This window comes from Dama dama, chromosome 19 (assembly GCF_033118175.1).
Source record: "Dama dama isolate Ldn47 chromosome 19, ASM3311817v1, whole genome shotgun sequence".
Lineage (NCBI taxonomy): Eukaryota > Metazoa > Chordata > Mammalia > Artiodactyla > Cervidae > Dama > Dama dama.
This window is the reverse complement of record NC_083699.1, coordinates 60,506,507-60,531,864: the sequence shown is the minus strand read 5'-3', so window position 1 is coordinate 60,531,864 and position 25,358 is coordinate 60,506,507. Positions and strand designations below refer to the sequence as shown.

Here is a 25,358-nt window from a genome sequence, read left to right as displayed (position 1 = left end):
TGATTATGTTGAGGTTTGACAGAAAATAACAAAATTCTGTAAAGCAATTATCCTTCAATAAAAAAATTTTTTTAATGTAGGCAGACTCTGAGGTATATCCCCTTCCTTGCTTTGTGACAAATGTCTTAAACTCTAGAAACCTCCACATTACCTTTGTAACATAGCAATAAAGATAGATGCTACAGAGGATTGCTGTGAGGATTAAATTGAACAATATGCCCAATACACCCAATAGAGTATCTGTTGTCTGTTGGGTGTTCAATAAATTGACCTATTCTGAACGCCTCTGAGTAGTGCATGGTTGTAATTCTTACGTCTTAGTCTGTAGTTCTAGTTTCTGATCATCAGAGTTCTGCTCTCACACTCTGATGCTCTCTGCCTACTTCCCTATTTAGTTTGCCAGTCCTAATCTGCTGTTAGCTTAATAGGATTCCATATGCAATGTTAAATAGACTCAAAATAAGAATCTCATCTGCAAATAAAATGTGTTTCAACCCATAAACACTCATTTTAGTTGCTCAGAGATCTTTTCCTTTTGACGTGTTTTGTATTTTTCAGTTAACTTCCAGATAGATAAGGTTCTGTGATGGGTCCCAGTTAAATGAGAGAATGGTATTAACAAAAAATAACAATAACCATCATTTGTTGATCATAAAATGTGAACTATTTTAAGTGTCAGATGTATATTACCTCATTTAATTCTCATCACCACTCTGTGAGGTAACTTTTTGATCTCTACCCTGTAGATTAAGGATTTCATCCCTTGCCCAAGGTCCCAGAGTGAATTATCTGCAAAGTTGACATCACAAGCCCCAGCTAATGCCAGAGCCCAGCTCCTCTCACAGAGGGTACTGTGACAGTGTCCTGAGAGGGAGCTAGGTCCCTTTGATGAAGGAGGCAGAGAGGGGGTGAAGAGAAGAGAAAAGAAAGAAAAGAAATTATTAGTCAAGGGTCCAGTTCTTTTAAAATCTAAAGGAAATAGCAGTCCTGGAACAGCATGATTTTATACTGTAGTTCCTTAATAAATGTTTGTTGAATGTTCCAGAAAAAAAAACAAAAACAAAAAACAGCGCCCCCCAAACTACCTAAAGAAAGGAAACTTTTCTTACAGTTTTCTGAAGAAATGTTAATGATCTCACCAGACGGTCCTGTCTGTAGGTGTTCATTGTTCACGTGCTTCGATTCACAAGGGTAACCCTGTGGATAGACATAAAAGAGAGAAAAGCTGGCAGAGCATTTGAGCTGAGACATAGAAAGCAAGTCTCTTCTGTAAGGGAGCAGGGACCAGAATCCAGCAAGGTTGCAGAGCTAACCAGTTGTAAAGTCAGAGGAGCCTTTATTTTTGTTGTTGTTCTTCTATCTTTACTTTTAAAATTTATTTATTTTTAACTGGGGGACAATTGCTTTACAATATTGTGTTGGTTTCTGCCACATATCAACATGAATCAGCCATAGGTATATGTATGTCCTTTCCCTCTTGAACCTCCCTCCCACCGCCCACCCCATCCCACCCCCTAGGTTGCCATAGAGGACTGGATTTGAGTTCCCTGCATCATACAGCAAGTTTCTGCTGGCTATCTAATTTTACATATGGTAATGCATATGTTTCAGTGTTACTCTCTCAGTTCATCCCACTCTTTACATCCCTACCTCCATGTCCACAAGTCTGTTCTCTATGTCTGAGTCTTTAAATAGAAAAGTTCGCTGGGCCTTGGCATATATTTCTCAAAGGGTTGTGGCGTGAGGGATGTTTGGAACAACTATAAACAGGAACTGCTGTGTCCTTATTAGGAATAATCACCTCTGCAGGCAGAGAAGTGGCTGTCGAGGCTGTGCTCAAAACCTCCTTCATATCTCCTGGCCCCAGTCTGTCCTCCCCGTTGCTGCTGTGTGAACTCATTGAGGCTGTACTCTATGGTTGCTCTTGGATATTGCTGCTCAGCAGGGCCCAAGAAAAGAAAAAGCCAGGGATTCCATCTGGCAGAGTCCACCTTGATCCCAGCTGCTCACAAGAGCTGTTTATTCCCACCAACACTGAGCCTAGTGTAGCCCTCCTCCCTACCGGGTGGCCTTAAGAACTGTCCAACAGGCCTGGCAAATTTTGTCAAAGCCAGACACTGGGCAGGACTTCAGGGGGTGGGTCTGGGTACTCAACAGCCTGGATTTGGAGAGGCCAGTGCTCAACAGAAGGTAGGGGCAATAGTAAGAGTGGACTGTTGCTTCAGCTTCCCTAATGGGAAGGGCAGATGCATCCTCAGGCCTCAATGCTAGAGGTCATTGCCTCAGGGTCACACTGAGCCAGTATCACAGAGGTGCATGAGTAAAAGTGTAGGCTGTACCAACAAACAGTATAATAGATGCAGAATTCTGGCTCTGCCTCTTTCTAGATGCATTTTTTTCTGGGCGTGAAAGTAAGACTTGTCAAATAGCTGAATTAAGGGGAAACAGAGAGTCTTTTAGAAATCTAGGCATAGGACAAATTGCCCTGGAGGAGATGAAGTTTATTTATAAAAATTTGGAATTAAGGAGCCTAAGGAAATTTGAAGGCAATATAAAGTCGATTTACCATATTTTGAGTTTCAAGAGCTAATGAAATAATCAAATGAAGATGCTAGTAAGCAGACAGAAAACGGGAAGGGAGTTTAAGAGACAGGTTAGAACTAGGTTTTCTTCTCATTTATCCATGTATGACCCTATCTTATTTTATTTAATCTTTAATAATATGATGAACATGATGAACCTATAACTCAACTTAAGAACCAACCATTACCAGTAATCCACACCTACCCAGGTGTTCATCCATATCCCACCCCTCCACCTCAGAGGAAACCATGATCCTGACTTCTGTGTCTATGAGTCCTTGCTCTGTTTTCTGTTTTATTACATATATATTCTTATCTTAAAAATAAATTTGACTTATTTTGCTTGTTTTTGAACTTTCTAAACAGGTTTTACTATAATGTCTGTTGGAATTTACTTTGGTCACTCAACATTATGTCACTGAGATTTATACATGTTATGTGACACTGAATAACATTAGTTTTCACTATTGTTTATATTCCATTGGGTGAAAATATACTACTTATCTCTCATCATTAAGCATATGAGTTGTTTTCCATTTTGCTATTATGAGCAATGAGCTATAAACAATTTTTCACATGTCTCCTTGTGCATATATGTAAGAGTTACTCTTCTTCAGTTAATCCTCTGAACAGACCTATGACATTGGTGCTTTTTATAATATATATTATAATTTCCATCTTACAGAAGAGAAAATGGAGGCTTAGATGACCAGACCAGATCAAGCTAGTTGATTGAGGCTTTGTTCTCTTAATCATTATATGTAAGCTGAGAATGAGGAACTAGAACAAGATTGTGCAAAATGTAAAAGCTTAGGCCTAAAGAAATCAGAGATGTGAGAGGAATGGAAAAGGTTTTGATTAAGCACTTTTATGTGATAAGGAATCAGGGGAAGAGGAGAGGGACATGAAAGTGTTGGACTTTTACTGTTTCAGGCCACGTGCTAGACCCTTTGCATCAATTCAGTTGAGTCGCTCAGTCATGTCCAACTCTTTGCGACCCCATGGACTGCAGCATGCCAGGCTTCCTGTCCATCACCAACTCCCAGAGCTTACTCAAACTCATGTCCATCGAGTCGGTGATGCCATCCAGCCATCTCATCCTCTGTCATCCCCTTTTCCTCCTGCCTTCAATCTTTCCCAGCATCAGGGTCTTTTCCAATAAGTCAGTTCTTCGCATCAGGTAGCCAAAGTGTTGGAGTTTCAGCTTCAACATCAGTCCTTCCAATGAGTATTCAGGACTGATTTCCTTTAGGATGGACTGGTTGGATCTCCTTGCAGTCCAAGGGACTCTCAAGAGTCTTCTCCAACACCACAGTTCAAAAGCATCAGTTCTTTGGTGCTCATCTTTCTTTATAGTCCAACTCTCACATCCATACATGACTACTGGAAAAACCATAGCCTTGACTAGACAGACCTTTGTTGGCAAAGTAATGTCTCTGCTTTTTAATATGCTGTCTAGGTCGGTCATAACTTTCCTTCCAAGGAGTAAAGGTCTTTTAATTTCATGGCTGCAGTGATTTTGGAGCCCCCCCAAAAAAAAGTCTGTCACTGTTTCCACTGTTTCCCCATCTATTTGCTATGAAGTGATGGGACCAGATGCCATTATCCAAATTTTCTGAATGCTGAGCTTTAAGCCAACTTTTGCACTCTCCTCTTTCACTTACATCAGGAGGCTCTTTAGTTCTTTAGGCCCTTTGCATACATTGACTTATTTCAATAGGAACAAATTAGAAAGATAATTCAGAAGTAGCAAGGGCTCCAGAGTGATTGGAAAGCACCCAGTGTAATGGAACTAAGCAGTCTGGGCTTTCTGTGTGCTTAGTCACTCAGTCCTGTCTAACTCTTCTGTGACTCTTTAGACTGTACCTGCCAGGTTCCTCTGTACATGGGATTTTCCAGGCAAGAATACTGGAGCAGGTTACCATTTCCTTCTTCAGGGGATCTTCCCAATCCAGGGATTGAACTTGCAGCTCTGTGTCTCCTTCATTGCAGGGGGATTCTTTACCTGATAAGCCACTGGGGAAGCCCAGGCTTTCTGTAGGTTGCATAAATGAAAGGAGCAGGAATCTAAAGATGAGAGTGCAGCTGGGCAAGGGTTGGGCATACACAAGCAGAAGCCTTGAGGTAAGGGTGTGGATGAGGCTAGAGAGGCCACTTATTTGCTGACCATGGCCTCTCACTTCAGGAAGAAGGTCATATATCAGATGAACTGAGGTTGGGAATATCAAGGGACTAAAGTTCACAGAGGGGATACAGAGGCAGTCCAGCATCGGCACGGGTGGGAGAGAGTTGTGAAGATGAGAGACACAAGGACTTTTCATGGTTTGAGATCTTGGAGGTTTAGCAGCTAAGCCCTAGTAGTTTACAGTGTGGTCACTCAGGAGTGTGCTGAAGGAAAGAAGAGGCAGATGAAGGCCACTAGGACTGAGAATCCAGAAGCCTGGCCTACATAGAGCTCTTTGGTTTTTAATTATCTTCATAACCCCCCAGTGGGGTTGTTGTTACTAGAGACATTACATAGTTGGCCAAACTTGGGACCCCCAATTTTGAAGAAGCAGTCCTGGAATGTGAACTAAGTCATCTTTTCTGAGTTCCCCTTTCCTCTTTAGTGCCTGCAACTCCCACGCACCATTCAAGAGTCAGTTCAGATGTGATCTCCAGGAAGTTTTCATCTCTCTATGACTCTTCACCTTGCATCCCAATTGCTAATTAGTTTGTTTCTTACTGTGTGTTAGTCGCTCAGTCGTGCAAAGAGTCACTCACTCTTTGCAATCCCATGAAATATAGCCCATCAGGCTCCTCTGTCCATGGGGTTCTCCAGACAAGAATACTGGAGTGGACTGCCATTTGCTTCTCCGTGTTTCTCACTACCCTAGAGAAAAGTGGCTGTGCCTTTATTTCCTGTGCGTGGCATCATTTCTGACCCAGAGTGGGCTCAGTAAAAGTTTATGAAAGTAATTAATATATCTGAAAACAATAGACTGCACCCAGAGACATACAAAGCCAGGAAACTCTGTTTCTAATATTTGGACTTACAGTCCCCCTAAGTTTGGTTTGAGAAAAAAAAATGGCTGTCTATAAAATCAAGGACAGTGTAACACAGGCTGGTAGAAGGGCAGCCAAGGGAAGCTGGGGTTGGGAGCCTTGGAAGGGGTGGGCTCATCTGGACGGGAATAAGTTCAGAAGAGAGGAGAAACAACTAAAGTGGTACTGAGCATGTATTTGTCAAGTTACTTTAGTCATTAATCAAAAGCCCCAGTTTCCAAAGAAGCCACCAGATATAACCTTAGTTCATCCTACCTCCGTTACCCTACCCCAACCCCAGAAGAAAGTAGAAACCACCCACCAGAGCTGTGCCTCATTCCTCATTCTTCATACTCCCTTTCCTTCTCTCCCCCTCCTCCCCTGAACCTCCCAGCCCCCTCCACAGGCACACCTTCCCTCCACATGCACAGATCATGGCAGGGTCACTCCATCCCCAGATGCACACTGTGCTTGCTGCCTCCCAGGCTCCTGCTCCTCCTGGGTTCCCAGCCTGGGAGCAGAGAAAACCTGTTTTCAGTTAAGGTTTGGTCACACACAGATGCCTTTTCCATTACTCTTGTTTTTTCTCTTGAAGTGTAACATATCCAATTAATTCTCCACAGGGGAGTAGGCCCTGTGTTAACCACCCCCATGTGGGCATGATGGTGGGGGGGGGCGGGCAGTTGCAGGGTATCTAGAGGCCTGCCCTGGACTGCCAACAGCTGACCCATGGGCAGCCTGCAGCAGAAGCTTTCTTCCCTTTGGGGGAATGAGAGTGACCCTGTGGACAGTTTCAGGACATGTCACAGGGTTGCCCATTTCTGTGGCTAAGGTACATAATAGGGGCCCTCTTCTAAGTTCCTTTTACTGACCTTCTGACAGCCTGAAAACACTAAATGAATCTTGACTGCAAGAGGACATGGAGTTTATGTTTCAGAAGCTAGGGGAAAAGTTAGAAAATAAGGTCCATATTGTGTGTGTGTTAGTCACTCAGTCGTGTCCAATTCTTTGAGACCGCATGGATTGTAACCCGCCAGGCTCTTCTGTCCATGAAATTTCCTAGGCAAGAATACTGGAATGGGTTGCCATTTCCTCCTCCAGAGGATATTCCTGACCCAGGGATCAAACCTGGATATCCCACACTGTGAGCAGATTCTTTACCACCTGAGCCACCAGGGAAGCCCCAAGGCCCATAACAGATCCATGAAAGTCAAGAGGATCTCCTTGTGGAGCTCCACTTTTTTACCTACCTCTATAGCAGGGATCCCCAACTTCTGGGATCTAACACTTGATGATCTGAGGTGGAGCTGATGTAATAATAATGGAAATAAAAGTTAGTCGGGGCTTTCCTGATGCTTACATGGTAAAGAATCTGTCTGCAGTGCAGGAGCTCCAGGTTTGATCCCTGGGTTGGCAAGATTCCCTGGAGAAGGGAATGGCTACCCACTCCAGTACTCTTGCCTGGAGAATTCCAAGGACAGAGCACAATAAATAGAATGTACTTGAATCATCCCGAAACCATCCCCCTTTCTCTGATCTGTGGAAAAGTTATCTTCCATGAAATCGGTCCCTGGGGTCAAAAAGTTTGGGGACCACTGCATAGCATGTAATTTCCTCCAGAAATTACAGCAGGGTATAAGTGAGAATGTTAGGAGTTCCTTCTGTCCCCTGAGAGTTTATATCCCTGTCCCTGTGATATAAGTAAATACACCAAGTTGCTTTGAAATTGAACAGTGGACTTAGCTCAATCACTAGTCCCCACAGATTAGCCACACAAAGAGGAAATTCAAATTTGAGCTTCAAGAAAATCAAAGACTTGAATTTCATGGGTGCTGAAGTTTGGGCAGATTCATCAAAATTGCACATTCTTAACCTGTGAGTGTCATGTGTCAGCTGTGATGAGTCCTTGGTGTGGTTTTTTGAATTCCAGTATGCCAGGCATTGTACTGTGAGCTTGAGAGCCACTGCAGAGTTAGCCAGGAAACTCTGGCTAACTGTGTGTTGTGCAGGGCCACCATGGGCCAACTCCATCTGTGCAGAGGACCTGGACTCCACTCTTGCCCATTTGGGCTCTTCCCAGGAATCCTTGATATTGGATTTCACAGATAGGAGATATATCTGATTGATTCTGGGTTTGGGAAAAGGGACTGAAGCAGAATCCCTTCAGCAATGGGAAGAACAAAAGTCATGGGAACTGGGTTGTGGGAAACAGCAGGAGGAGGCGAGGACTTTTGTTTAAAGAACTGGGGAGTCCTGTCAGATTTGAGGCTGAGAGAGCTCTGACAAGCAAAGGACACATGCTGTTTATAATCTTAAGTAGACTTGATTACACCTTGAAAGCTTTGTGACCTCTCTCCCAGGCACCTGGGTCCAATTATCCAGGGCCCCATCTACCTAGAAGGAAAACTGCATTTGACTCTCCCAGACTGACTTCACTCTCACCAGACTCTCATCCTCTTTCTCACATGAACTTAAAGGAATGCAAGTGGTAGAGGGGACCATGGCTGTTGAAATACACCCTCCAGGATTTCATCACTGTTTCATGTGTTACAACTGTCTTAAGTTTGATCATCAGCAACTTACTCCTCTGCACAGCCTGTCCTGGTAAGAGAATGAGATGCTTATTTTTTTCCCAACTTCACTGAGGTGCAACTGACATATAGCAATGGGTAAGTTTAAGGTGTATGATGTAACGATTTGATATTTATATTGAGTGTGACATGATTACCACAATTAGGTTAGTTAACACATTTATCGACACACGTAGTTATGCTTTTTGTGTGTGGCAAGAACTTTTAAGATCTACTTTCTTAGCAACTTTCAAATACACAATATAGTATTGTTAACCACAGTTACCATGCTGCTGTATACATTAGATCCCCAGAACTTATTCACCTTATAACCGCAGTTTGTACCCTTTGACCATCTTCATACTGCTCCCCCCGCCGCCACGCACCACAACCACCAAACTACTCTGAGTTTAGTTTTTTAAGATTTGTACATATAAATGAGATCACACAGTATTTGTATTTTTCTGACTTAACATAATGCTTCAAGGTTCATCTATGTTGTCTCAAATGGCAGGACTTCCTTCTTTTTTATGGCTGAAATATATATATAGCTCACATTTTCTTTTTTTTCTTTTCCCTTGTTGATTATTTCACGTTTTCTTTATTCATTTTCTATCATTGGATGCTTGGGTTATTTCCAAGTCTTGACTATTATAAATAATGCTGCTATGAACATTGGGGTGCAGATATATCTTTGAGATAATATCAGTAATTTCATTTCCTTTAGGTATATACTCAGAAGTGGATTTCCTGCATCATATGGTAGCCCCATTTTTAATTTTTTGAGAAATCTCCATACTGTTTTCTGTAATGGCTGCACCAATTTACATTTCCACCAACAGTACACAGGTGTTCCCCTTTCTCCAGCATCTGTTAACTCTTTTTGATAATAGCCAGACTAGCAGGTATAGCTCATCATGGTTTCGATTTGCATTTTCCTGGTATTAGTGATGTTGAGTACCTTTTCATGTACTTGTTGGCCATTTGTATATCATTTTTGGAAAAATGTTCAGATCTTTTGCCCATTTTTAAATCAGGTTATTATTATTATTGTTGCTATTGTGTTGCATGCATTCCTTATGTATTTTGGATATTAACCCCTCATCAGACATATGATTTGCAAATATTTTCTCCCATTCGGTAGATTGCCTTTTCATTCTATTGAGAGTTTTCTTTCCTGTGCAGAAGCATTTTAGGTTGATGTAGTCCCATGTGTTTATTTTTGCTTTTGTTGTTTGTATTTTTGGTGTCACATCCAAAAAAAAAAAAAAATCATTGCTAAGACTAACATCAAGGAGCTTTCCCCTATGCTCTCTTCTAGGAGTTCATGGTTTCCCTTCTTACTTTTAAGTGTCTAAGCCATTTCCAGGTAATTTTTTGTGAGTGATGTAAAATAAGCATCCATGCTTTTTTTATGCTTTTATGTATTGATTATTTAAAGGATGTATCAGGTGATTTAAAATTTTAGGGAATGGAAAAGTGGGTTGGGCAGTATTCAGTGCATATTCAATACAATCAGATCACAGGAATGAGTGCTCTGAAAGAAAATAGAAAAAATGTGGTCTTAGATATCTGGAAGTAACCTTCCAAAAGGGTAGGCAGAACTCACCCATGTGGAATAGATAATTACATACTTAAACGTGAAGACTAATGGGTGAGGGAAGTTGGATCTCCTTTAACAGAGTAGTTAGGGAAAGCTCTAAAATGATACATTTAAGCAAAGACCTGAAGACTGAAAGGGCCTAAAGAGCCACCATCTTCCCTGGTGGTTCAGTAGTAAAGAATCTGCCTACCAATCAATGCAAGAGACATGGGTTTGATCCCTGAGTAGGGAAAATCCCCTGGAGAAGGAAATGGCAACCCACTCCCAGTATTCTTGCCTGGGAAATCTCATGGACAGACGAGCTAGGCAGGCTACAGTCCATGGGGTCCTAAAAGTATTGGACACAACTTAGCGACTAAACAACAAAGAGTGAAAAAGAGCTAGTCTTATAAAGAACAGGTGGAAATTTTTTCCAGGGAGAGGAACCAGAATATGCAAAGTCTCTGAGGCTGAAAAAGTTTGTTCAAGGAAATGAAAGACCATTGTGACTACCTCTAATTTTTAAAAAACATAATGAGATAATAGTACATATAAAATTTTGCATACTGTATTTTCATCTAACATAAAAATGCATTTCCTATGTATTACTTTTTTCAAAAAGGAATTAATGACTTGTAATAGTTCATTCTATAAATGTAATATAATTTGCATCACTATACCTTTCAAAAAATAGTTTCCAACTTTTTGCTTCTACAAATGAGAGTGCAGCTTTATATACAAATACATAAATGTCTGAATTTATTTTTGTCAGGAAAATTACCAGGAGTGGGACAATTTTGGTGAATAAAGATTTTTAAACCAAATTGCTCTCTAGAAAGTTGGTCTATGTTACTCTTTTAAAATTTTAAATTCCAGCAATATACGAAGTCCATTCAAAAGGCAGTAGTAACTTGAGCAAGATTTTAAATGTAAGCTAATTAAATAGAAATCCTTAGTGTAAGAAACAATTAACATTATTGAGAAATGTTAGTATAGAAGTTGCTTCAATATATAAACCCAAATACATGGAAGAATCAATATAAGAGGAAAATTATCTCAAATCAATAGATGGCTTTGGGGAAATTGTTTATTTGGAAAAAGATTAGATTATCTCCTTACTTCATACCACATACATTCCTGATGGATTAAGGTGTAAATATTTTTTAAAAGAGTACACTATAGAAGAACTCTAAGAATATATAGGTATATACTTATAGGGGAGGAGAAACAAGAAATGAAAAGGTTGATGGATCTGACTGCATATGGATTCAAAACTCCTCTACTTCAAAAGTCCTGCCAATATGAATCCATTCTCTGAGAATAAAATAGATGCACCTTATAGGTTTCTTTGTAGTAATAGCTAATATGCAATGAGTGCTTGACAGGCACTTGCTAAATACTTAATCTGCTTTCACTCCCTGTGAGGTGGATACTATTATGTATAATACTCCTGACTCAGAGGTGCTAGAGTCACCAGTGGTCAGTAGTAAACTGAGCTAAACAGGAATGTTCTTGATTAAGCACCCATCAGCTTGCCCAGGACACTCACCGACCAGAGACTCTTGTTCCTCTGCTCCTCACTCTCCCTTTGTATCAGTCTAGCCCACTTGGCAGTCATCATCTGCACATCAGGGGCAGCTACTGCTGCTGCTAAGTCGCTTCAGTCATGTCCATCAGGGGCAGCAGAAGAGCACATTGTGATCTCATTCATTTCAAGAGCAAAGATGGCTGTTTTATGAACAATGGTCACCTCTGACTTTCTCCTGTACTGTCTAAGCCAACCCAGAAGTCACCATAGAAAAGGAATATATTATTAGAACTTGTATCACTGATCCAGGGATCATCTCCACTGAGCTGAGACAGAAAATTAATATGTTTATCAAGAAAGATTATACTTGTCAGCAAAGAGTCTTTTTCCAGCTGTCAGGATAAACAGAGGGAGTCCCTGGCTGCCCTCAGGGCTGGTCCCTGGGCAGGGTGTCTGCACAGAGCTAGTAGTATGTGCTTCATCCACCTCTGCAGAAAACAGGCTTCAGACCTTATCCTGTCTCCAGTTCTGCCCTAGACAGGCCTCCACTCTCAGCCACAAGCATCTTCCTCTGTGTATTTTATTATAAGAAGATATTCAAGGGTGATTAAGGGAACAGAAAGAAATGATTTCTCAGAAAATTTTTAAAAGGCTAAATATGTATGATATAGCTAAACAATGACTAACGCTGTCCGCCTCAGCTGCTTGGGACTCTTTTGGGCCAAGGCATTGTTTAGGCTGGCTTATGGGCCAAGGATCAGGAGATGGCCCACCCCCATGTGCCCTTCAGCCATCAGTCATCTCTTCCCTATTTACCTATGGAAAGAGCACAGACCCAGACTTGGGTTCAAATCCTATGCTGCGTGGTCTTCAGCAAAATCCTTAACCTAAGACTTAATCCTAAAGCCTCAGTGTCATTATCTATAAAACAGAGAAACAGGGACCTAAACTAGCACAATGCCAGGAGTGGTCTGAGGATACAGACAACAAGTAGGGTTCTGAGGCTGATTCTTTCAACCATCAGCGGGTCAAGAGGACACCATTGTCAGTGATATGAGTGGCACATAGTGGTGGTGAAGGTTTCATAAGAGATAAAAATGTCTCCATGGAGGGCAATGCCATGGCAGGTTCAATGAATCAAGACTTTGAAAAACCATGAGGGAATCAGCATCCACAAAGAGTGGAGTCTGATTACTGGTAAGTTGTATTGACTCCCTGCAGAGGGTTAATGAGAAACAAAGCCATTAGTAAGTGGCTAAAGACTGAATGTGTGAGCCCAAAGGCTTCTTTCGCAGCTTACAGAGATACAGCTAAGAGTAGACTGTGCAAAAGGCAGGTCTCATAGATAAAGCTGCGGAGTTCCAGAGACATTTCAATGCTCAGCAAAGCAGGACTGCTATGTTAAAATCAGGGGCCTTGTTGGAAAATACTAGGACCCTGAATCAGTGTGGAATCAATAGGACAGGAGCCCCTGATTCTGCAAGCACCACTTCCTTAAACTTACAGAATTTGCAGAATTGGCTCCCTCCTGGTTAGTCAGAGGTAACATTTCTCCTGGGCTGGAAGGTGCTGCAGAGGTCCCTCCCTCAGAGGTCCCTCCCTCAGAGGCTGCACTGCCTCAACTCCTCTCTCAGATGATAGGCTAATAACTAGGGTTAAATCTCCACACCCACTCCAGCATTTATTGTTTGTAGACTTTTTAATGATGGAAATTCTGATGGTGTGAGGTGATACCTCATTGTAGTTTTAACTTGCGTTTCTCTGATAATTAGCAATGTTGAGCATCTTTTCATGTGCCTGTTGACCATCTCACCTGTTCTTTCAGTTCCCTCTCCCACTGTCCAGGTCCGACTCTCACTTCGTCTCACCTAGATTATTGCAATTACCTGATTAGTCCTCTAGTCCTCTAGCTTGTATCTCTACCTTCTTCCACAACCCATAACTCAAAGCATGTCAATTTCCTGCTCAAAAACCTTAATGCTCCGTAATGACTATTAAAAAAAACAAACGTAACTTTGCCTGGCAATAATCTGTCCTTTGAGCAATTTTATCTCTGTCATTTATCAGATTTCTTCTTCCTCTGAGCATGTCCCTACTTCTAGCTCAAAGTCTTATCCTTTTTTTCCTTTATTCACACCACAGCTAATGTGCTACCTCCTTCTGGAAGACTTAATTGATTTGTTTACTCCCCCTTCATGCCTCTCCCCCACTCTCCCAGTCCTCCAACTCTGAGATCACCCACCCCACTAGGCTCAGCTTCTCTCAGATCATGTCACTGAAGGCCTGTATGAGCTTCCAAGGACAGAGGCCTGTTTCTCCATGTCTCCATGACCAAGCAGAATGGTTGGCACATAATAAGAATTCAGAGATTATTTGTTTAAGCAAAACAACTGAATTTTCTTTTCTGTGTTTCAAAGAAGTAGCCCTTTCTAAGGTTGACATGCAGACCTCTGCCCACTGCATGTAGAGCTTAGCATATGATAGTATTTGAATATTGTTTGGTGAATGATTGGATATTTTGTTGCTGTTGTTCAGTGGCTAAATCATGTCTCACTCTTTGCGACCCTATGGTCACACACCAGGCTTCTCTGTCCTCTACTATTTCCTGGAGTTTGCTCAAATTCATGTCCATTGAGTCAGTGATAATATCTAACCATCTCATGCTCTGCTAGCCCTTTCTCCTCATGCTTTCAATCTTTCCCAGCATCAGGGTCATTTCCAATGAGTCGGCTTTTTGTATCTGGGTGGCTGAAGTATCAGAAGATGTCATTTTTGCCTTTTCATACTGTCCATGGAGTTCTCTATGCAAGAATACTGGAGCAGTTTGCCATTTCCTCCTCCAGTGGACTGAGTTTTGTCAAAACTGTTCACTATGACCCATCCATCCCATCTAGGTGGCCCTGCATGGCATGGCTCATAGCTTTGTTGAGTTATGCAAGTCCCTTCACCAGGAGAAGGCTATGATCCATGAAACTACCTTGCTTTTCCCTAGTGAAACCTTAAAGCCCTGCAACTTATCACCTTAGTACCAACCAGGTTAACCTAATTTTTTCCTAAAGTAATAAGGGAACAGGGCTAAAATTCACTCTCCAGAAGTAGTGAGCATTTGAACCGAGTTTTATAGAAACCCAGTTTTTATTGCCTCAGAAGACCCCAACAGTCAAACATTAGCCTGGCTAGGCCCCTGCCTGTCTGGATATTGGAGCTGGAGGAGCCAGAAATCAAGGGGAGGAAGAGAACCAGAGGCAGACAGTGCCAGTGGGACAGTGTGTAAATAACTAGGCTGCAGCCCTGTGGAAAGAGGAAGGTGCACAGTTTACAGACTAGTAGTGATGAATGTTGAAGCATTTAGGATGGCAGTGAATCTAGGGAATCAAGTAGGTCCAAGGGGACAAAACAAAATTGGAAACATGAAAAAGTACTGGGAAGTATTTTGATCTTTCTATTTCTTCTACATAGAATGTATCAATCATTATTTGTTCAGTTAATTAAGTCAACCTGGGTAAAAGTTTGTATTGTTTAGTAAACAAATTCACTAGGTAATAAATCAAGTTCTATTTCTTGTCCCACACACCCACACACTCTCTGAGCTGGGCAAATCCTTTCTAATTGAGTATAGTTGGAGGGGAAGTAGAAGCAGAATGCACTAGTATGTTTATACGTTCATACACACATACGTGTGCATTTGTACACATACCCTGGATGTTGGATCAGACCCTTTATAGGGATCTTTTTTCTACCACTCATCTTGCTCTTTATAAGCCAGCAGTCGGTTATGCAGGCTTCTCTCCTAAGATGCCTTACGTCATTCCTTCAACAACCCCGGACTTAAATCAAAGGTTGTGGCCACTCACAGTTTTAACCTAGGGGGCTTTTCAGGTGAAGAGTCAGAGAACTGGGGCTGTGGGGAAAAGTCTCTTGTGTAGGGTGACAGGAGGGGAAGGAGACTTTCTAGTTTCTCTACTTTTCTCTCTTGGCTTTTCTAGGTATGATCCTGCTGTGGGGCCCCGGGGTGCTGGAGCCAGGAAAGGGGTTAGCAAATGTTCCCCCTCAGTGTTTCTGAGGGATTCTTGACAGAACCCATCAGAGCTGCCTTTTATCACCGCTGCATGCTTTAGTGCATCTGTCATGGCTCTCAGACATCGTGTTCTCTGCTGGATTAATCCTGCCTGCATTCAGACTCAGGATGTGGGCCAAAGGGAGGGAGGGGACAGCGGGCAGGGAGGGGGAAAGGGGGTGGGAAAAGGAGGGGTATAAGGTGAGAGAAGAAAAAGAAACTTTGGAAGTACCAAGTAAAAAGCCTAGGAAGAAAAATAAACTAATTTGTGAGATTAAGGGGGAAAGACAGTTTGGACAAATTAAAGCTAAAAATCTGAAAAGAGAACAAGGAACCAAAAATAAAGAGGAAGAGGAGTAAGCCCAAAGTCTCAGAATGTGAGGGAAACTCAGTATTGGAGCAGAGACTCAAGCTCTAGGCTAGTTCTGTCAGAGGTGGTTTATTTCTTTTAGAAGATTATAAAGCAGATGGATTGTTCATCAATTCACTCTCTCACTTGGAGCACATTAGCAAAGGGCTGCTGACATGTGGGCCCCGTGCCAGCATACACTCAGAGAAGTTCTCATGGACTCAGTTCTGCCATGGCTTACTCGAAAACCTACAGAAGGAGATTCAGTACCCCAGAGCCTCAATTTTACCCTCAGTAAAACCTGTACCCAAATCAAACCTTCAAGAAGAGCACTTTGGCATTCCCTCAGTGAAAGACACTTTCAAAAGAAAAAGACTGCTCGCTTGGCATGTGATGAACTCTACGTACAAAGGTACCTATGCATCTTACTGCCCACAGAGCCACCCCCAACGGCCCCCGCCTGGGCTGGCTGACACCCCAGTCTTTTCCGCACCGTGGTTCTGAGAGTCTCTCTCAACTGAGAGACTAGAGGCACAGACATAGGAGATCTCGGTCACTCTGGTTGAGCGTCTTGAGGACTGGGACTAAATTGAATTCATTTCTATTTCCTCTCTGCACTTGGGACATGAGACTTAGTAAGTGCTCAGTTACTTTTGTTCATTGTTTGAGAGGGAACTAGGAAAGGCAGCAGAGAATCCATGAATCTGGGCTGAGCCTTGAAGCCTTAATATATGGACTGCATTTGGCTTACAGAAGGAACTCAATAAAGGCTACTTCCCTTAGTAAGTTTGTGGAGAGGAAAAGAAGAATAAGGCAGAGGAACTGAGAAATAAAATGCATGCTGAGTTCAGGGAACAGAGAGCTTGCTGAGTGTGGCTAGACGGGCATCCCCTAACCTTTTGTGCTTGTGAGAATGGCTAGAGGAACCAGTTTTGACAGGCAAAGTCCTCAGAAATTTGATTTCAGTAGCCCTGAGTGTCAGCGGCGATATCTGCATTTTGAGCAAACACAGTCAGTTTATTTTCTTACAGGTAGTCTGCAAACCACACTTGGAGAAGTGCAGGCCCTGGGATGTGGGAGATGGGGCAGTGGGCATGACTTGAGTGTGTGGAGAGATGTGTCTGGGTTGGTTGAGAAGAATTTGGACTCTGTCCAGGAGGGGAGCCATCCAAGGCTTCTAAGCAGGGGAGTGACAGGGCCAGATCGTGATGGAAATCAACTGTTCTAACTAACGTTCAGGGCGTTTTCTCTTTGCTTCTGCCCCATTAGATATCATTGCTTCAAGGACCCTGAACAAATAACGTTCCATTAAAGCCTCCAGGTTTTGTAGGATCCAGAGTTCCAGTTACCAGTGGAATGTGAAGTTCACAGGCCACGTTCAGGCTTGCAAGGAGAGGATTAATTAGGTAAAAAGGCAGTTGCACACATAAGTGGGCGCCCACACCCCAGTCTGGCCTGGTGTTTTGGTGCACTCATTCAGACATACAATGCTCTTTTCAGTTCTAAGCGCCACCTCTTGAAACAAGTTAAAAAGCGAGTTCCAAGTGAGATGCCCAAGTGCTGTGTTTTACGCAGGCTAATGATCAACAGCCTTCTGTTTTTATGGTCCTGGCAACCAGGCTGGGCTCTCACTGCTAGGGATGCCATAGAAAAGAATCCTGCGTCTCACATCTAACTACATGACTGAGTGTAGAAAATTATGTTTTAGGTTTAAAAACAAAAGTGATGGCTCTACTGAAATTATTGGCTATGGGGTTTTGTTTAACATTTTTAAAATGCCTTATGTTTTTCTGTGTTGGAACAGTGAAATTAAAATTGACATTTGTTAAGCATTTTCAGTTGGTAAAGAATCTGCCTGCAATGCAAGAGACCCAAGTTCAGTCCCTGAGTTGGGAAGATCCCTCGGAGAAAGAAATGGCAACCCACTCCAGTATTCTTGCCTGAAAAATCCCATGGACAGAGGAGTCTGGAGGGCTATCGTCCATGGTGTCACAAGAGCCAGGCATGGCTTAGCAACTAAACATTATTCTTTGAACAGCATTTTTCACATATAATATCTCTATTGATTCTTAATCTTATGAGATAGGTATTATCATTGACCTCATTTTACAGATAAGAAAATGAAACATATGGCTTAGTAATTTGTTTAAACCCCTACAACTGGAAATTGTGGCAACAGAAGCCAATCTCAGGTCTTCTGATCCCAAGATCCATGATTTCACAGTTGCTGCAGGAACCCCAGCAAACAGAGAGAATGCAGATATGTCAGTTACCCCCTCACACCTTGACACTGCTGTAGCTCAGCTTCAGAGCCAGCTGCCTCATATTTTGTTCTTTTCAAATATTGAGAGAGAAAGAGGTGTATAAGGTCATGGAAACCATGTCTAAGTTGATGGTCAACTAAATAAGAAATAAGATTGCCTATGAGAAGGAACCAGGGCTTCCCTGGTGGTTCAGATGGTAGAGAATGTGCCTGCAAAGCAGAAGACCCAGGTTCAATCCATGGGTCTGGAAGATCCCTGGAGAAGGGAATGGCAACCCACTCCAGTATTCTTGCCTGGAAAATCCCATGAACAGAGGAGCCTGGCAGGTTCCATAGGGTCACAAGGAGTCAGACATGACTAGACAACTAACACTTTCACTTCATGAGAATTAAACTATAAAGTTAACTCTAGTAGACAAGAGATATCCCAGGTCAACTTATAGGGAGAATCCCTCCCAAATGTTAAGATGTCATGACACATCTCAGAAATTATGTGACAGGCAGAAAGGGGAATTGGTCATCATTCCAGAGACAAATGTGGCAAGACCCACTTGAGCTCAGCTTAGGGGAAGATGTGGCCCCATGACGACTCATGCAGTCCTAGTGGCATGGACAGCTTCACTGTGATAATAGATGCCCTTTAACATTTGGACCAAAAGTCCTAGTCCCCTTGTGTTGTTTCCATGCTCACTTAAGTAACCCTAAGATTTGACTTCCCTACTTAATATGTCTGAGGAGTCTGTGAGATACAAGTCTCCAGGGTCTTCAGGTGACCCCCAATCTGGCCCCTGGCCAAGCACTCACATACCCTTTTGAAACATCCAGAGCAAGTCCTGGAGGTGCTGTCTGTAGCTCCAGAGTAGGCCTGAACATTTGTGAAGGCCAGGACTAGCTCATGGCCGCTTGAATGGTCTTCCAGTTTTTAAATGAGTGACTTAAAATGAGAAACTGTGATTTTTCCGTTATGATTTCAAAGAAGATCACCACCTCCCTGCTCTATTGAGCGATTCTGAACTTACTTCCATTCCTACAGTGCATTCACTGACAGAGAACTTCAGACATGCTGTACCCACTTTTCTCTTTCATCCTCTTTCTTTTTACCTGCATGGACCCCCTTCATTTTTTCAACTTTTTATTCAAGTAACTTTGTAAAAGTTGCAAAAACAGCACAGTGAGTTCCTTTATGTCCTCCATTCGACTTCTCTATTGTTATCATCCTTAACAACCAAGCTCAATAATCAAAACTAAGAAACATCTTTACAATACTATTAACTAAACCATAGACTATTTTAGATTTCATCAGTGTTTCCTCTAATGTCCTTTTTCTGCTCTGGAGTCAGTGCAGGATCCCACATTGAATTCAGTTTTCACGTATGCTTGGTCTTCTTAATCTGCATCAGTTCCTTAGTCTTTTCTTGACCTTGATAGTTTTGAGGAGAACTGGTCAGTTATTTTATCGACTGTCCCTCAATTTTTATTTGTCTGATATTTTCCATCTGGGGACAAGAATGCCACAGATGTGATATGTCCTTCTCCGTATACTATGCTGGGGTGGCATAATATCTGTATATCTTACCACCAGTGATGTTAACATTAATCACTTGGTCATATCTCCTGGGTTTCTTCACAGTAAAGAAAGGTTTTAATCATTGTGACTAATACAAGAAGCGATAGTTTGAGACTATGCAAATACCTTGTCTTTCTTCAAGTTTTGTCTGCTAATTTTAGCATCCATCACTCAATCTTGCCTGAAAAATTATTGCTGTGGTGTTCTAATAAATATTTTCTATTTCCCTAACTACTTCTACATTTATTATTTGGAATTCTTCTCTAAGTAAAAGCTCCCCCTTCTACCTCATTCATTCATTCAGCTATTCATTTATATCAACATGGATTCATGGATATTTATTTTGTTCTATGAGTTATAATCTAATACAATCCATATTTGTTTTGTTGCTAAAATTATTCCAGCTTTGGCTGCAGGTTGGCTACTTTGCCCTTTCAACACTTCTTGTCCTTTTTTGAGTACTTCTTTGCTTCTCTAGCAGCATTAGATGCTCCTGCCTCAACTTGTATTTATCTCACCTCAGCCCTGGAATCAAACACTTTTTTAAGAATTCCTAATTCCTCAGACTGGAGAATAGGATGTAAAAACCAGGACTTAGGTGGTGGGTGTGTTTGCTGCTATTGGGATGTCACTGCTTTCAGGTCTCTTTTAGGAAATCTACAGATGAATACTAGGAGCATACTAGGCACATAAATATACCTATACTTCTGCATCGCTCTCTCTCCAAACACACACACACACACACACACACACACACAGCCATGCCACACTGATACCTCTGACTCTCATCTAAAACCGTAGATTTCATTCTAGCCTTCTTTCTTTCCTTATTTGTAATTTATCACTCTGACAGTGAAAAGCCTGACTTTGATCATCTACAGTGTATTTAAGTATATGTTCAACCCTCCTATATATACAAGTAGTAGATTTACTAACTAGAATACAGTATTTGTGTACAGTTCTTTTTGCCATTAGCTTTACCGTATCCAGCCAAAATACTAATTTCCAAAGTACTTAACTCTTTTCTTCCCCACCCCTACATTCTGTTATTCATTTGTAATATAGTTAGTTTCACTTGTGACAGTTTATATTCCATTTGGGGTTCCTCCTTCATTCTGGTTCATTTTTTAAAATTTCTATATAGTAAATTTTCTTTATGAAATATGAGTGTGTGTGTTAGTCACTCAGTCATGTCTGACTCTTTGCAACCCCATGGACTGTAGCCTGCCAGGCTTCTCTGTCCGTGGAATTCTCCAGGCAAGAATGCTGGAGTGGGTTGCCATGCCCTTCTCCAGGGGGATCTTCCTGATCCAGGGATTGAACCCAGGTCTCTGGCATTGCAGGCAGATTCTTTACTTTTGAGCTATGCAGTAGTGTTTTTTTTTAAATGATGTATAATTCTATGAGTTTTGACAACTGCATATTATTCATTTTTAAGTTTTTTTTTATGTTCATAAAACAGAAATGTTTTCTGGCTCTACATATTTAGGCATTTCCATTTGTTTTTCAAAGTGTTTTATAACTTTATGAATCAGTCATTCCTGAGGGAGAAAAGTTTCAGCATCTCTGTGTTTCACATCAGAAGGCCCCAAGTTGAGGAATGAAGCTGAGTCTGTATGGAGCCACTGCTTCAAATTTGGTCAAATCATGATTTTCCATCACCTAGGGAACCCAGGTCTGCACAATCAGTTTGGCTCTGCTGTCAATCTATATTGGCTCTTAAGATATCAAATAACTGATGGGGGGAGAGCATGGGGGACCAGGGTTGAGACAGAAAGAAATATTACAGACTGGCAGTTGCAAGGCTTCCTTTTTCTTTTCCTTCCTTTCTTTTGCCCACTCCCTTCCATATTCCAGAAGTTGTTCAATGATAATTAAGGCCCAAGACCTGAATAAAGGGGTTTCACATCAGGTAAGAAAAGTTGAAAATACACCATAATGTGAATGGCATCCCCTGCATTGAGAAACATGACAGTTTGAAATAATTATTAAAGCAGTGCAGTAAATGCTATGATAAGAGTAAATAGCAAGTGGTACGGATCCTTGGTTAACAGGCACTACTCACATGCTGGGAAGGTGAGATAGGCACAGAGGGCCAGGGGAGCTAATAATTGAGCTCGATTTTGCAGGACAGGTAGGAGTCTGGTGCAAATGTCAGTAAAGATATTCCAAGCCAGGGCACCACATACCCAAAGATCTAGAGAAATGAATGATCTGGAGTGTTCTAAGGAAGTTCTATATGGTGAGGGAGGGAATAGGGTCAGGAGTGGGAAATGGTAGGAGAGCATACTGAAGAGATACTTGCTAGGGACTGTGTGAAAGGTGCTGTGTGCTTTGCTAAGGAGTTTGATTTCACCCTAAAAGTGGTGAGGTCGGGAAGAGGAATGGATATGACATGATTGAATTTGCTATTTCTAAAGATGTGTCTATCAGGAATGTGACAAATGGAGGCAGATGGGAAGTAGGGAGATTAATCGAGAGGTTGCTGCAATATGAGAAATGATGCATGTCTGGATTAGGGCACTTGCAGAAGGTACTGAATGCAGGTAATAAATTCTGGGGAGACTCTGGAGGTGGCACTATGGAAGTTGGTGACTATTGAATGAAAAGAGTAAAGGAAAAAAAGGCGCCAAAGATGATTCCCAAGTTTTTCTAACAGTTAAATAGATCATGGTATTACTCACCAAGGCAGTTTTAAGACTAACTTTTATTTTTTTGTTGTTGGTTTACATCAGACAGATATAAAAAAAGAGAGAGAAAAAGAAGCAGATTTTTTCTTTGCTAACATTACTCACTTTACTGAAGAGGATCAAATATAAGAAAGTTTCACTGCTCCATGCCATTATTCTTAGACCACACTGTAGAATAAAGGAGATGATTCCAGTCTCAAGGGAGAGTAGAAAGTTACAGTTTCAGGAAGGTTTGAGTTTGGTGTGTTCAGGCAGCTTCATGGGAATGTGGCCAGTGTGATTACATAGAATCTGGTACTGAAAAGGGCCTCCTGCTTGGTTTTAATCTCTGTGGCCATCATCTTGAAAGTCTGTCTTTGAATTTGTATTTTGTAAATGAAGTTAGACTGGACAATGGAGCTTACAAGGGAGGCTTGGGGTCTTAGCTCACATGGGTCCTGCCTCCCTCTGCCTTCCTGGGATAGGTTCTCAGGTGTGCAGTCCTTTGAACCCTAGTACCCTAGCTTCCCCCAGCCTTCCCCACCACATACCTGCTCCTCAGTTGCCCTCTGCCCCTGGTAGGGGCCAGGGCACAGGTATGGGGAGGGTGGGAGTACAGCATGTACCAGACTGCATCTCAGAGAAGGGCAAGGCAGTGGCTGTCCCTACCCTAGGTTGGTAGATCTATAGCACTCTCAACAGACAACTGGACTTGGGCCTCTAGTCCATCCCCTAGTGTATCTTGTATAGAGGTTGTGACTCGTTGGGGGTTCCCTTTCGGCTCTGGGTATGGGAAAGGGAAATTGACACCCTGATTCTTGACTGGGACCCTCCCTGCATTTTTATTTTCCACTGAATTCTGCAAATAATACAGCCTACCCTTGGGTGTGTTGACCAATGGCAGAAAATGTGGGTGGTGGAATTGTTCCAACTCATCAAGCATCCTCCAGAAACTGGGTTCTTGCTTGACCTGTCAGAGGAAGAACATGACATTCAAAGAAGGGTTAAAGAGGGTGTAAACAGAGACTGAGTCAGGAACGAATCCTGTTGCCACAGACTTTCTGGAAAAGATGCAAGCCCTTTCTTTTTGGGACCAGCTGGGCAAGATCCTGAGTCTTACTGATTGTGGCCAGACTTTTAGGGGCTGGGATGCATACACATAATAACCTACAAATCATTTTTAAAACAAACAACTACTCACAAATGAGTGCAAGTAAAACTGGTAAAATCTGAATAAAGTAAATGATTGATATATCAGAATCAAATGTTAAGGTATTGTTAAAATATCTTTGATTAAGATATTGTACTCCATTTAGGCTAGATATTATGTTGTAGCTAGGGGAAATCTCTCTGGCATTTCTTACAACCCACATGACTCTCTATCTCAAAAGAAAAAGAAAGAAACATGCAACTAAAAGTCAGTCATGTGCTATCATTTAAAATGTACCATTAACATCTAAATGCAAAATACTATGCAATAGCCATCCAATTTTATATTTAAGACAAATCAGTCTTTATGTGCTTTAGTTAAGAGCCTGATTTTTGGTTTTATAGCTATGATTTCCCCTCAGGTGAAGTACCAGTTATTAGAATCCTTTCAACATTCTAGATTATATAGATCCATTAGGCTTCAACTTCTATGACAGAGATACTTAATTTTATTAATTCTTCATTCAAGTATTTCTATATTGGGCATTCACTTTGTGCCAAGTATCAGGCTAAGCTCTGGGGGTACAAAGATGAAACAGGGATTGCCTTTGTGCTTGAAGATATTCCAGTCAAGAGGAGAAGTGCTCATGATAGATGCTGTAATAAAGGTAAGAAGAGGGATTCATGCAGGACAAGTGGAATCGGAGAGGGGAGGTTCAGGCAAGTTTTCTAGAGGAAGTGATGTTGGAAATCAGTCCTGAATATTCATTGGAAGAACTGATGCTGAAGCTGAAACTCCAATACTTTGGCCACCTGTTGCAAAGAACTGACTCATTTGAAAAGACCCTGATGCTGGGAAAGATTGAAGGCAGGAGGAGAAGAGAACAACAGAGGATGAGATGGTTGGATGGCATCACCGACACAATGGACATGAGTTTGAGTAAACTCTGGGAGTTGGTGATGGACAGGGAGGCCTGGCGTGCTGCAGTCCATGGGGTCACAAAGAGTCAGACACAACTGAGCGACTGAGCTGAACTGATGTTAGAGGAAAATCTTAAAGAGTAAGAGGGCGAGTATAAAAGAAAAGAAAAGGTTTAAGGCAAAAAAGACAGAAATTGGGCAGACTGGGAAGCATGAGAAAGTGTGGTACTCTGAGGAAGGGCAAGGAGATGTTGGAGCGCAAAATACAGGTAGATGGGCCACTGGGGAGCCAGGCTGGAGAGGTGGGCTGGACGAGAGCAGGGAGCACTTGTCCCCTTGTACCAAGGGAGCTGGGAGATGCTAATAAACTTTAAATAAGGTAATGACATGACTGATTCCATCTTCACCTCTCCTGGATAAACAAGGAAAAGATTTCTGGATTTTTTTTTTTTTTTAAGGAATGAGGAAAGCAGTGGGTTGTGTAATTCATTTTCCTAGTCCTTTCTTATCACAGGCAGAGGTTCATAGGCAACGTGCTTCTCAAATGGCCCACCAAGCCTCAAATGATTCCCTTTTCCAGTTGATGAATCCAACAAATGGAGGGCAAAAAGATGAAACTGGGTTCTGAATCTGAGTTGGAGAGCACCACCAGCCCAATAGCTCTGTCTTTCTCTCAACTCCCCTTTCTTTGTCATGGCCTCTGCCCTAGGGCTACTCCCCAAAACCCAAAGAAGCAGGGTAGGGTGGAGTTAAGGTGGGGCACAGCTGGGTTTTCTGTTGCTGTGATCAAAACTCCTAGTAACTCATGAAAGAGCAAGAAAATAATACATTGGGAGCAAAACAAGCCATCACACTACCTGTCTCTAAGCTTGCTCTGGCAGCTTTGACATTCAATTCCGCTCTGCTCAGTCCCTGAAATATTGATTCCCTTCTTTAGAAGCATCTCGTCACTAAATACCCTTCCAGGATGTGTGAGAAACTCCTTCCCTCTTAAATGGCTGACTGAACAAATTTAACGGAGGCTGTTACCCACTGAGTTTGATATCAAATCTCTGAGGTCTTGTTCTCTTTGAATTTTTGCTTTCATCTGGAGTCTG

The 25,358-nt window shown here is 42.0% G+C and overlaps 1 pseudogene; it reads right to left on the bottom strand.

Moving 5' to 3' along the window:
- The window catches only part of LOC133074088 (tsukushi-like), a 166,692-nt pseudogene extending 149,904 nt beyond the window's left edge, over positions 1 to 16,788 (bottom strand).
- Positions 16,789 to 25,358: the final 8,570 nt, after the last annotated feature.